General features: G+C 41.8%; 2 non-coding genes across 2 annotated transcripts; one reads left to right on the top strand and one right to left on the bottom strand.

The window, feature by feature from the left end:
• The first annotated feature begins 11,794 nt into the window (after positions 1 to 11,794).
• Positions 11,795 to 11,867, top strand: TRNAK-UUU (transfer RNA lysine (anticodon UUU)). The gene has a single exon. It is a non-coding gene; the product is annotated as a tRNA-Lys (tRNA).
• Positions 11,868 to 12,147: 280 nt separating this feature from the next.
• On the bottom strand, positions 12,148 to 12,220 carry TRNAK-UUU (transfer RNA lysine (anticodon UUU)). Its single transcript has one exon. It is a non-coding gene; the product is annotated as a tRNA-Lys (tRNA).
• Positions 12,221 to 13,469: the final 1,249 nt, after the last annotated feature.

The raw sequence follows: 13,469 nt of genomic DNA, 5'->3' as shown, positions 1-13,469 counted from the left end.
CCAAGGCCTACAAAGAGCAATATTCTTATCCAGGGGACACTGTAGGTCACTGAGGAGGCACTGGAGTGGTTTAAGTTGCTAAGAGTGTCTGCAGGCTTAAATAGGTTGTAGTCAAATGTGACCAACTATCCCAGTGCATAATCATGCATGGTTTTTAGGAACCTCATTTCTACAGTATGACTCAAGCACACATTTACCCAGTTAATGTGAGGCAGGTATAACTTCCTAACAGTTATGATAACCTCTTTTTATCCTATCCAGTCATTCTATGTTTCGGAATAGATATGATAAAGAAAATAGCAATGACATTCATTTCTAGAAAATTGAAGGACTACACATTGAAGGGAGGATGCCTTGTTAGGTTCTCACTATGTACTTTAATCTTCAAAAGCTCCTATGGGGAAAATTACTTGGATCAGGATCATGGTGCTGGGAGAGAGTTAATCCTCTCCCTGAAATATTTTTCCAAATGAAATCAGTCTTTCTCCCAGCTGATTCTCCTGTGGGGTGGGGCAGGGTAGAAACAAGTATCTGTATTGTGTCCATTTGTTTCACAACAAGAGTTGTGGCCCATGTATGTGCAGAAGTATTGTCATGGGATGTGTTTAAGTCCTTTTATTGGGGAAATAGTGTGGTGGGAAAGGGTGGGGCTGCTAGAGCCACAGCCCAAATCCAAATTGGAGCCTTCATGGTTGTTTTTAAATGTTAAAGGAATACTGATTATGAATCACTGATACTGTTTGGCCCTTACTCTTATTAATTTTTCTCTCTTTTTAAAAGTATTGTTCTTTGTTGCCTTGAAAACCATCCCCCCCCCTTGAAAGCACAGTTTGGAGATCAGAGACAAGACTAACTGAAGACATGTACAGAGGGACAAGTATGTTATCATACATCTAGCTATTTATCTCTGTGTTTCCTGAATGATGAACAATCTATTTGGCAACCATATTCCTCAGCAAGTTGTTGCTTGACTTCTGACTGATCTAGGGAGAAACCTGTCAAGAGGCTGTTTGTTTTCATCTTGAGCTTTTCCAAACAGTTAAGCAAAAAAACAAACCTGTCTGATCTCTGCTACTGCTGCTGTCCCTACCCTGGCACCAGTAGGTTGATATTACAACCCCATGTAAGAAATATTCCTTGCTCCTCTACCTCTAATACATAGGATGGGAAAACTTGAGCATTGGCTTTGTGCAAAGTACAATACAACGTAAACAAAAATCTAGCTGGAAAAGAAAATTTCCTGAAATAACAATGTAGCCTGGCGAAGAAGAGAGTGTGGTTATCCAAATTTAAAAATAAAGCAAAACTCATGTCACTTTCAGTAATACAGTAACAGATGATATACATGGTAAAAATAAAAGTTCTCAAAACACCAGAGGACAAAATAGAAAACTTCATCACAGCTGGTGCAGCATCAGCACACTCTTACCAGAACAAAAGTACCTGGGGAGGGACTTCAATGGGCCAAAGCAGCCATTTTCTCCAGGGAAACTGATCTCTGTACTCTGGAATCAGTTGTAATCCCAGAAGATCTCCAGCTGATGCTCCTCTTTCGGAGCACTATAGGATTTTCCATCATGACCCTAACACCCTCAGGTTTTTTGTCATTGAATGGTTTCCTTTAAGCCTGCAGGGGAAGGTTGATGTAGCAAAATGGCTATTAAAACGCGAAATGGGCTGGATTTTTTTTACTACAAACTCTTGCGCCGAAAGGCTTAAACAATGAGTAGGATCTTTCATGTTTTTTGTAAAATATCTCTGTAAGAAATCAATATGGATTGCTTTACTAAGTATATGTTTAATTACATCCAGGGAGTGACTCGCTGTTCTTTAATGCCATACCTTTAAGGAACATGAAAATTGCACACACCTGTTGTTTTATAAGGGAACACATTAGCCCAGGGTTTCCCAAACTTTTATTTCCAGTGGCCCGGTTATTTTTACACTTCTCCTTCATGGCCCACTAAAATTTGGGGGTGGAGCCGGGAGACAGGAATTATGTCATTTCCTGTGGTGTCAAGGACCAAGTGATGTCACTTCCGGAGCACACTGAACCAAAACTCCACCTTTTCCTGTGATGTTACTTCCTGGGCACTCCCCTAAACCTGCCTCTTCTTCAGAAGTAAATTCATTTTCAGAAAAATCTCTCTGAAACTCATGCTGAGCCAAAATGGGGGTGGAAAGTGGGCGGTCCTCTCTTTTTACTCCCACACCTGCATGCACCTATCTGTTTGTGTATTCTTCTCCAGCTTGCAAGCACTCCTAATGCCCATGTTCAATTGCCTGCACCACCTACACATCCCGTCCTCAACAGCACTGGCCAGTGTATGCAGTTGGGAGTGCTGTTGCCATTGCCATCAGGAATGCCAGCACTGTGTACCACCCATACTAGGCCCTGCCAGTTGCTCTACCTCAAAATATGCTGACACATTTAGTAGGCCTTTCCTTCAGCTGCTACTACTGGAACCCTGCCTCAAGCTACAACCAAGCTTGCTTGGTTTCAAGAAAATCTTTTGACAGCTATTTTTCATACTTTTCTTTGGCTGAAACTCTGGGAAATTGCTGTGAAAGGTAGCAGAGAATTGTACTGCAATTAATGAATTCATTTCAAGTTATATGAAGTTCATACAAGCTTTTCTGCAGTTATCCCCAAAAAGGATATTTATGAGGGGCTTCTAGCTTTTTACTGGCTGTGTTTTCCATGCCTTTAAAAGCAAGCTGTTGTGCAGATACTTAGCCAGTGAACTACTTTCATCCTTTTTAATATCTACAGGAGGAGTTTAATTTTGGTGTCAGACAGCTGTTAAAAGCAGAACCAGTAAAATGGTAAAATGGTGCCAAGTGCATAGTACCATCTCTTCCAGTGCTGTTGAGATATACCGCAGAGCTCCTATGTCTGCAACAACAGTATGATGAACAGAAAAGTTTAATCCAGCAAAAATGGAAGGAAAGAAAGAAAGAGAAAGAGAAAGAGAAAGAGAAAGGAAAGGAAAGGAAAGGAAAGGAAAGGAAAGGAAAGGAAAGGAAAGGAAAGGAAAGGAAAGGAAAGGAAAGGAAAGGAAAGGAAAGGAAAGGAAAGGAAAGGAAAGGAAAGGAAAGGAAAGGAAAGGAAGAACATAAACATAAGAGGCTTTTCTTGTGACCCAGTAGTGAGGCTTCCATGGCTCGGTACCAGGTCACGACCCAGCAAATGGTAAACACTGGGCTAGAGTTTGCCAGGGGTAAGTCAGTGAAAACTAAAGATATGGTACAGGTAGAATTGCCAACCTTCAGGTGGTGCAGGACAAGCAGGTTAACAAACCTCCGCATAAATCAGCCTCAGAAATTATATAAACTTTGATTTACTAAATACCATATAAAATTAATATTCCATATTGAACAATGTCATTTCATAGAAAAAGTGCATAAGGAACATCAACCTCTCGCCCAAAGTCACTTCAAAGGAAAATAATGTCCAAAATTCTTTAGAAGATTGGTGCAGGTAGCAATTCCACAGATAGAGTTTTTCATGGAGACTAATGCCCCTGTTGATTTCTTCTGTACAGCAAGGCACAAAGAATGAAACGTGATGCAGATGTACTTGTTCCGCGTTTCGCAATTGCTTCTATGAGCTGTACATAAATATAAATATAGTAATAAAGCATACAAACTATTCAAAGCATAACATCGTTGAAAAAACTACACACATTTTTCTAAGAAACAATACCTTCTAAGATTATTCAATACATTTCAAATGCTGATACTTACAATCATTTCCATTCAGTATGATCAATTTTCAAATGCATATGGGCTAATGCAGTGTTTCCCATTTGCAGGGTCGTGACCCGGTACTGGGCCATGGAAGCCTCACTACCAGGTCAAAAGAAAAGCCAAAGCTAGCCTCGCCTCCAGAAAAGCTAGCCCCGCCCTGTCTTTTTGTTGTGCAGAGAGGAGCTGGGCTGCCTCTCCTTCCTTCTCCCCTGCACCCAGTGTTTGAGAGGAAAGCTGGCACCAGTGGCACTTTAGACCCATGAAGTGTTCTTCAAAGTATGAGCTTTCATGTGCCTTGCAGTATGTTCTTTTGGAGAGATTTCCCCGGGAGGCCTGGGTGGCAAAGAAGTGAGTGTGTGTTTTTTCCAGCTGGGAGGGGCGGGGAGTGGGCATTCCAGTAGCTGTTTTTTTTTTATCAAATGACCCCTGGGCAGAAGTTTTGCTGGCTGGAGTCATCTGATGGTGAGGAAGGCTTTTTTTTCTTCTTTGGCTGCCCCTTCTTTCTTTCTTTCCCTGCAAGTGATGCTCTGTCTATATTTTTGGTGCTGGGAGGGGGGAAGCAACAGTGGGAGGGCTTCTAGTGCCCTGGCCCCACTGGTGGACATTCTGGTGCTCTTTGGGCATTGTATGAGGGAATTTTGGACTGGATAGTCTACTGGCCTGATCCAACATGGCTCCTCTTATGTTTATGTTCTTTCTTTCCATATCTTTCTTTTCTTTTCTTTTCTTTTCTTTTCTTTTCTTTTCTTTTCTTTTCTTTTCTTTTCTCTTTCTTTCCTTCCATTTTTGCTGGATGAAACTTTCCTGTTCATCATAGGCTTGTTGCAGACATAGGAGCTCTGCCAGTGAAAAGCTGGCACCCCCAGTAGTAGCCAGGTGGCCTTCTATTTCTGTGTGAGTGAGTGAAAGTAAGAGGTGTGGGGCAGAAAGAGATTATTGGAGATTACAGTACAATTCTCTGCTACCTTTCACAGCAATTTCCCAGTGTTTCAACCAAAAAAAGTATAAAAAATAGCTGTTTAAACCAATTTTATTATTCTGCAATATATTGTAATAATACTCATAATCTATTATTAAAAAGTTAATACAAAGACATTACATTTTTCTTCTCCCTCCCCCCCTTTTCATGACCCCCGACGGTGTATTTTAATTAAATTGCTAAAAATAAAAGGTAATTTTATCAATTAAAGAATCTTCATAAAAAGAAATTTAAAACAAGAAGAGAAAAAGGAAAGAAAAAATCATATGTTATAGTTATAATCCATCTTCATTATAATCCTTTAGTCCTTATTAAAAAAAATTAAAAAGAAAATATGTTCACATGGTCTCTCTTTTTGACTGTAGTCCATTTATTATTCCCCCAAAGTTCAACTATTGTCAAAAATTGCCAAGTATCCTTTAACCTTCCATTGTTTTTCAACATATTTTTGAAATTTTCCCCACTCATTTTTAAACTTATCTAGATCACATTCTTTTAAGATTCTTGTAAACTTGTCCATTTCACTCCAATGCACAACTTTTAAAGTCCAGTCCCACTTTTCTGGTATTTTATCTTGCTTCCACATCTGCGCATATAATGTCCACACAGCTGAGAGCATGTACCAAATTATTGTTCTATCTTGTTTCAGAAATTTTTCCATTTGTAATCCCAGCAAAAAGATGTCTGGTGCCTTCTTAATATTACAACCCAAAATTTTTGAGATCTCTTGCTGAATCATTTGCCAAAATTGTTTTGCCTTTTCACAAGTCCACCACATATGGTAGAAAGATCCTTCATGTTTTTTACATTTCCAACATCTATCTGACACCTGATTGTTCGTTTTTGCCAATTTCTTAAGTGTCATATACTACCTATATAACATTTTGAAACAGTTTTCTTTAACTGTTGAAAGATTTTCTTGAAACCAAGCAAGCTTGATTGTAGCTTGAGGCAGGGTTCCAGTAGTAGCAGCTGAAGGAAAGGCCAACTAAATGTGTCAAGGTAGACCAACTGCCAGGGCCCAGTGTGGGTGGTACACAGTGCTGGCATTCCTGATGACAATGGCAACAGCACTCCCAACTGCATACACTGGCCAGTGCTGTTGAAGAAGGGATGTGTAGGTGGTGCAGGCACTTGAACATGGGCATTAGGAGTGCTTGCAAGCTGGAGAAGAATACACAAACAGATAGGTGCATGCAGGTGTGGGAGTGAAAAGAGAGGACCGTCCACTTTCCACCCCCATTTTGGCTCAGCATGAGTTTCAGAGAGATTTTTCTAAAAATGAATTTACTTCCAAAGAAGAGGCAGGTTTGGGGGAGTGCCCTGGAATGACATCTCGGGAAAAGGTGGAGTTTTGGTTCAATGTGCCCTGGAAGTGACATCACTTGGTCCTTGACACCACAGGAAATGACATAATTCCTGTCTCCCAGCTCCACCCCCAAACTCCCCTGGCTCCACCCCCAAATTTTAGTGGGCCATGAAGGAGAAGTGTAAAAATAACTGGGCCCGGGAAAGAAACGTTTGGGAAACCCCGCTCTAGCTAATTTGCATAGTGCCAGCCACTGGGCCTGGCCCTGTTTCTTATTAGGGAACTTTCAAAGACTAGTGGAGGGACACCTCTCTTTCCCTTGCACTCCCTTCCCCATACAGTTTCCCCTTTTGCTCCACCTGGCAACCACCCTATCCTCACATTTCCCTGCTTCTTCCTCCTCTCCTTTCCATCCATCAACCAACCTACATTTTATCTAATCCCCATCTTCAGTTATATTTCTTATTTACCACATTTACGTCACATCTCTCTCCACAAAAAGACCTAAAGCAGGTTCACAACAATCCTGTGAGGCAACAGTGGGAGGACTTTTGGCCCAGTTGGTGGACTTCCTGATGGAACTTTTTTTTTTTTTTTTTGGCCACTGTGTGACCCAGGGTGTTGGACTGGATAGGCCATTGGCCTGATATAACTGGGCTTCTCTTAAGATGCATTCACACTGCACTAAATAATGTGTTTCACAAGTGGATTTTTGCTATTTGTACACAGTAAAAATCCAGTTGAAAACACATTATTTAGTGTAGTGTGAATGCACTCTATTTTATTTTAATTTACTAGGCCACCCATTCCCTGAAATGGAGCTCAGGGCAGTTTACATCAGTTTGCTAAAATACTAAAATACATTAAAACAATCGAAAAGCAATACTAAGCAATACTATATCCTATATTCAAGATGATGGATAATTTCAGCATCCACCAGTCCCCTGGGTGGAGGGGATATGGAGAAAAAAAAGTAAGCCCTATGGAAAGGTAATAAATTACATAGGATATGGAAGTTCTTTTGCAAAGAGTTCCATCAGGCCCTGGCCCTAGTTGGATCTCTCTTGAGCCAAGGACCACCAGAAAGTTCTTATTTTTATTTTTTATTGATGAGATTTATATTTTGCCCATCCCACCAAAGCAGGCTCAAGGCAGGTATTACTAGAGTGTAATGTTCTTAAGAATATAATGTTCTGGCTTTGTGTTTGCTTTGTAACATAATGTTCTTAAGTTCAGCTGAGAGTGACTGGTCCAAGATCACTCAGTAAGGCTCCATGGCGAAGTGGAGATTTGAACCTGGGTCTCCCAGATCCTAGTCTAAAACTCTGCTACCCCCCACTGCCTTTTGTGTGGTTTCTGATGTAGAGCAGTTGCAAGCAGTTGGCCCTGGGTAAGTCACGAAACTTGCATAGTATCAAATAATTTGGTGGTTGCTGCCAGGCCTGGCCCCAGTGAGTCCTTCTTCAGAGGCCAAAAAAGCCCTGGAAAAGGCCTTTTACTGACAGAAACCAAGGCAACATTTTTATGGTTGCCTAGCACTGGCCACAAAGGTAGTTTCCAGGTCCTTAGTGCCCTCTGATGGAAGCGGGAGGGAGCTTTCTGCGAGTGGTGGGGCAATGCAACACAGAAGTTACATCATCATCATGGCGGGGATGTTGCACCAAGTTGTGGCTGTTGGGGGTGGGGTGGGCAGAAACCTGCAAAACTGGGGGATCCCCTACTCCTACACAGAGGACATTTGTTTCTATCATTTGTGATGCATGTTAATCCCGCAGTGTATTTTGTTTTAGATGTTGGATTTTTCTGCAAATTAGGGGCTTTTCTTAGATTTCTAGAAAAGATTTGTCTTGTCTGTTCATGGCTCCAGCCTCCAGATTTAAGTATCCACAGATTTGGCAAGGTTGAGGTTTGGCTATATTGATGATAATAGTGATGGGACTAGGGTTGCCAAGTCCAACCCCAGAAATATCTGGGGACTTTGGGGGTGGAACCAGGAGACTTTGGGGGTGGAGCCAGGAGACACTGGGGTGGAACTAGGGGGGAGGGGGGAGACTTTGGGGGTGGAGACTTTGGGGGTGGAGCTAGGGGGGAGTGTGGCGAGCCGCCCCGTCTCGGAGCGGGTGACGCCACTGCACAGCTGCCGCCTCTTCTCCGCTCGCCTTGGCTGCTCCTCTGAAATGGGCTCAGCCTGAGCCCATCTCGGAGGAGCAGCCACGGCGAGCGGAGAAGAGGCGGCAGCGGCGCGGCGGCCTCGCCCGCTCCGCCTCTGGGGTGGAATTGGAGGGGGGTGGAGGCGGGCCGGGGGCGTGGCGAGCCACGAGTCCGGGTCCTAGAAGGGCCCGGATTCGCGGCTCGCCATGCTCCTGGCCTGCCTCGCCCTCCCCTGCGCTGCCGCCGCCTCTTGGCTGCTCCTCCGAGATGGGCTCAGCCTGGGCCCATCTCGGAGGAGCAGCTGCAGTGGGCGAGGAGGGGGCGGCAGCGGCGCGGCGGCCTCGCCCGCTCCAGGATCGGGCGGCTCACCATGCTCCCCCCTCCCCCCGATTCCGTTTTTTTGGGGAGCGGGGGAAGAGGGTGGAAATTCTGGGGTCCCCCGCCAGGGTGGGATGGTTGGGAAGCCTAGATGGGACTATTATATACAAACACAGTGAAGAAGGCCTTGATGGCTTTTTTACTGTTCTAGTCAGAATTCTGTAGTCTTGGTCACTTGCCAGAAGAAGGGGATACAAAAGGAATGGGGAGGACTAGACCCAAGCTGCTCCCCCTCCCCCAGCTGTATTTGCATGGGACTTGCAGTTTGTTTCTTCACTGCATCCTAAAAAGAGCAAAGAGGGGGTTTAACAGAAAGGTCACTCCTCGGTTCTGCAAACTGCACTGCTGCTTCAGTTACTTTTGCTCTCTCTCTCTTTTAAAATGTAACTGGCTTTGTGTTTGTTTTGTAACATCTACTGGTTTAAGAGGAGCTGTGACAGCATTCATGTTGGGATTTATGAAAATATATTTTAATCTGATACAATTTGTTTGCTGCAATGCAAGAGTTATACCAGTCTAAGCCTGTGGAAACTATTGTAATTAGACTGGAATTATGATTGCACTGATAAACATCTGGAGAGGTGGGATATACATTTTAAAATCATATAAAATAAGCACAATCCCCTCTCCAGGTAACATCATAGTACACAGAAACACACTACCACATCACAAGCATGCACAGGAGCAGCAAGAATCCCCCCCAAGCTGAAGTGTTATGCTAATTCCCTGCAAGAGGCCAAATTCTAGCTAAAATGTGGCCCAGTGACAGCCCTAATTGCAGCTGTATAACAAGAGTAATCCTAAAGTGTGCTTATTGAGTAACAAAGGCTTTATAATCATGTGTGGCTGTTAATAAAATTGCTGATAGGCAACAAGAAGAGAGCTTGAGGGTGCACTGGGAAAGCATTGTGGGCCTTGAAGTGATCCTGTTCAGGGGGGCAAGCAGTGTGTTCCTACATTTTGCCTCGTTGGTCTCTGTTCTCCAGATGCCTGAAAGCCTATCTGGGACACCCTTCTGCTCAGGACAGCTGTTTCTAGACAATCAGCATTCCTGCCTGGTCAAACAAAGTGAAGCATTTCGTTTCTTTTAAAAGGCTTTTTGATCAACAAAAATATACATTAAAAATTCCAACTAATTCATTTGTATACTCCACACACACACAATTTCCTTCAAAGTTAAATATATCCCTATCAAGTAAATATACCTATATCGTAATATACAAAATTATTCACAGAACGATATATGAGAATCAATGAATATGTGAATTATTTAGTACTTTTTTTTTGTCCAGTAGCATCTTTACAACCAACACGCACACAAAAGCTTATACTTTGAATAAAACGTGGTTGGTCTTAAAGGTGCCACTGGACTCAAACTTTGTTCTGCTGCTTCCAACATGACTACCCACTTGAATCTATATTCAATACATTTAAGACCAAAAAAGTTTTATTCAACATATGAACTTTTGTGTGCATGCACACTTCCTCAGATACAATGAAATGGAAATTACCAGTCCATACATATAGGTAGAGAGTGAGCAGTAAATTAGCAGGCAACATAATGAAGATGTTTAACAGATTCAAGAATAACAAGCTTATTTTATATGGTTACCATGGTTACCATTTTGTTTGGGTTCAGTTGGGGGGATACATAGTGAAGGAAATAAATTGTATCTGAGGAAGTGTGTAAGCACACAAACGCTCCTACCTTGAAGAAAACGTTGCTGGTCTTAAAGGAGCCACTGGACTCAAACTTTGTTCTGCTGCTTCAGATCAACATGGCTGCTGACTTGAATCTATATTCAATACATTGTATGACTTCTTTTTAAAAACTATATTAGATGGATTATACTGATTCCAAGATTCTTACGAATTTATAATGTGTCCAAGTCTTCTGTGATGTTGCAGGAAGTGCTGCTGGTGGTGTCTACAAGCATAGACAGCTTCAAGAGAGGATTAGATAAAAATATGGAGTGTGTATATTCTTCATGCTTGGGGGACAACAGTGGGAGGGCTTCTGGAGTCTGCCCCTGCTCGTGGACCTCCTGATGGCACCTGGTTTTTGGCCACTGTGTGACACAGACCATTGTACTGGATGGGCCATGGATCCAACATGGCTTCTCTTATGTTATGTCATATATTTCTAAATTGTCATCTTGTCCATAATAATGCCCATTCACTCTTTTTTTGTCCTGGAATCTTTGCTGTCTAGAGGAGTAGGTTTATCTGGATTAATATAGTAGATTTTCATTGTTGGCAACAGTTTATGCTACAGGAGCCCTTCCCATTTACAAAGCAATCCTCCACGCGTACTAGTCTACTTACATGGCCTCCTCCTTGGATCTGATTGAACGCCTTCTGCTTCTGACCATTCCATTTTCTGATCTGTTCGCGTTAAAACAGACTTCTCTTCCTCCTTCATAGTAAAGAGTCCAGTAGCACCTTTAAGACTAACGTATTTTATTGTAATATAAGCTTTCGAGAAACACAGCTCTCTTCGTCAGATGCAATTTGCAGCAACAGATGAACAGAGCTAACTCCCCTGGATCTATCTTCCTGCTTAAATAAACGAAGAATTTGAGCGGGATTTCAGGAAAGCTCTCCTGCTTCGAAAGGAAGTCACGATCTTGAACGAATGGGTCCCAAGACGGCTGGGAAATAAATTTATATGATTGATTCGCGCTCTGCTAAAGCGGGTTGTAGCATCCCTTCAGAAAAACACTCCTCTTCGCGTGCTCTATGCATTCCTTGTGTTCCGTCCCAGCTGGTTCCGGAGTTCTTTACTGATAGAGAACCTTAGCTGAGGGAACGGTTTGGCGTGTAAGAATATATATTTGTTGTAGATCCTATCGAGTCAGACGATTGCATATTTCAGAAAGGGTGAGATGCCACATGGCATCCATTCCATTGCTCTATTGGTGAGAAGGGGGAGGGGAGGGTTTAGAACTAGGAGTGGTGTTGCCGTGTGAATTATTTTCTTGTCTCTTGTTTGCAATATTTTTTAAAAAAGAAAACCCAAAAACTGCAGCGCTTTTTATCCCCCTCCCCATTCGGCACGCGAAAGTGGAAGGAGAATTTTATATATTAAATTAATATGGGGGAAGAGAATCCTCATATAAAAATGCCATAAAAAATAAATGTAAGCAAATTATAACTGCAAGTATAAACATGACACACCATATACAGATATACACTATCTGCAGATTGGAAAAACGACTTTGCAGAGTGCCCGGATAGCTCAGTCGGTAGAGCATCAGACTTTTAATCTGAGGGTCCAGGGTTCAAGTCCCTGTTCGGGCGTTGATTTTTAAAACAGAAATCACAATCCTAACATTCTATAAAAGAGATATTTTAATTAATATAATACAATGGTTTTTTAACAACAGTGGTATTTCCTTATTTTTTACATTTATGTAAAAAATCCACGAATTCTCTCCATGGGCTAATACACAGGTCTGCAAAAAAATCACAACAACCTAACAACAACAACAAAACCCTTCGAATAAGAGAATCGATTTGGCGCAATAAGGAATGGAGATAAAATTTTAAATCGAGAGTATTAGAGAGAAAAAAAATATTTCGCCCGAACAGGGACTTGAACCCTGGACCCTCAGATTAAAAGTCTGATGCTCTACCGACTGAGCTATCCGGGCTCTACGGAGATTGCTGCTGCTGTGGCTCTATACAAAAGAAAATGAAGACGCCCTCACCTCTACATATTTGCTATTTCCATGCAATAAATACTAGATTATGAACATACCAACTGCAACCAAACAATTTTGGAAAATAAAAGTTTAATTACGCATCGCTGAAAGCGGTAGTTGCACTCATGCTTGACAAAGGACATAATTTGTGCTACAAAGGTTAGAATGCCGCGGACAAGGCGAAAATTACTTGCAAGTTTAAGTTAGCGAAACTAAATAGTTTCGTTTACAGAGACTGCCTGATAGAAAATGCTGCTTCGTACGTAGTCTTAAGATTTGCATACTTCACAAGAAAACTTGCATTCGCTTCAGTAGGAAACATAAAATCTAGGCAACTATGCACACGTTGAATGGACGGGGTATCCCCCGGACAAAGTTCAAGACGTCGATGAGCTAGGGAATCTTGGTTCATTGGCTTGCTGTTTAGAACAGTATACCATTCCTTCGCGGCTCTCCTATGGAAGACTATCCTTCCACCTTCTCACTCTTCCCAAAAGGCAAAGCTCTTCCGTACAAAAACAAAAAAGTGACCAGGAAGACATAGCCATCTGCTCCGGTTGCAATCTGAATCACCCATAAACATAAAAAAAGTGGTTGAAGAACGTGGGACTGGGTCTTAAAAGTACTAAACTGGAGTGAAATGGACAAACTTACTAGAATCTTAAAAGACTGTAATTTGGAGACATTTAAAGAAGACTGAGAGACGTTTCAAAAATATGTGGAGAAACAATGGAAAGTGAAGAAACATTTAGTGGATTTTGACAACAATAACTGAACTTTTAAAGAGAAGAGAAGAACTGTGATTATTGATACTGTGATTTAATTTGTAAGAATTAAGTAGAGGATAAAGCATAACATTTTTTTAGAGTTAGAATAATGGCAATTTTAGTGAAGATTCTATAATTATGAATTTTATCTTTAGAATGTTTTTTATATATTTTAAATACCGGCGGAGGTCATGAATTAGAGGCGGGAGGGGGGGGAGAGAGGAAAATTTGTAATATATTGGTGGATTATATTTGGGTTATGTTAGAAGTATATGTTTCAGTATATTGCAAAAATAATAAAAATTGGTTTTAAAAAAAAAAGAACATGGGAAGCCACTTAAAATTCTGCTCAAACGAGGCAGAAGAGTTGCCAACCCCCAGGTGGTGGCTGGAGATCTCCTGCTAACCTACCTCACAAGGTAATTGTGAGG

The sequence above is a fragment of the Heteronotia binoei genome, chromosome 2 (genome assembly GCF_032191835.1).
Source record: "Heteronotia binoei isolate CCM8104 ecotype False Entrance Well chromosome 2, APGP_CSIRO_Hbin_v1, whole genome shotgun sequence".
Lineage (NCBI taxonomy): Eukaryota > Metazoa > Chordata > Lepidosauria > Squamata > Gekkonidae > Heteronotia > Heteronotia binoei.
Note: the sequence above shows the minus strand (reverse complement) of the source record. Positions and strands in the feature narration are given on the sequence as shown.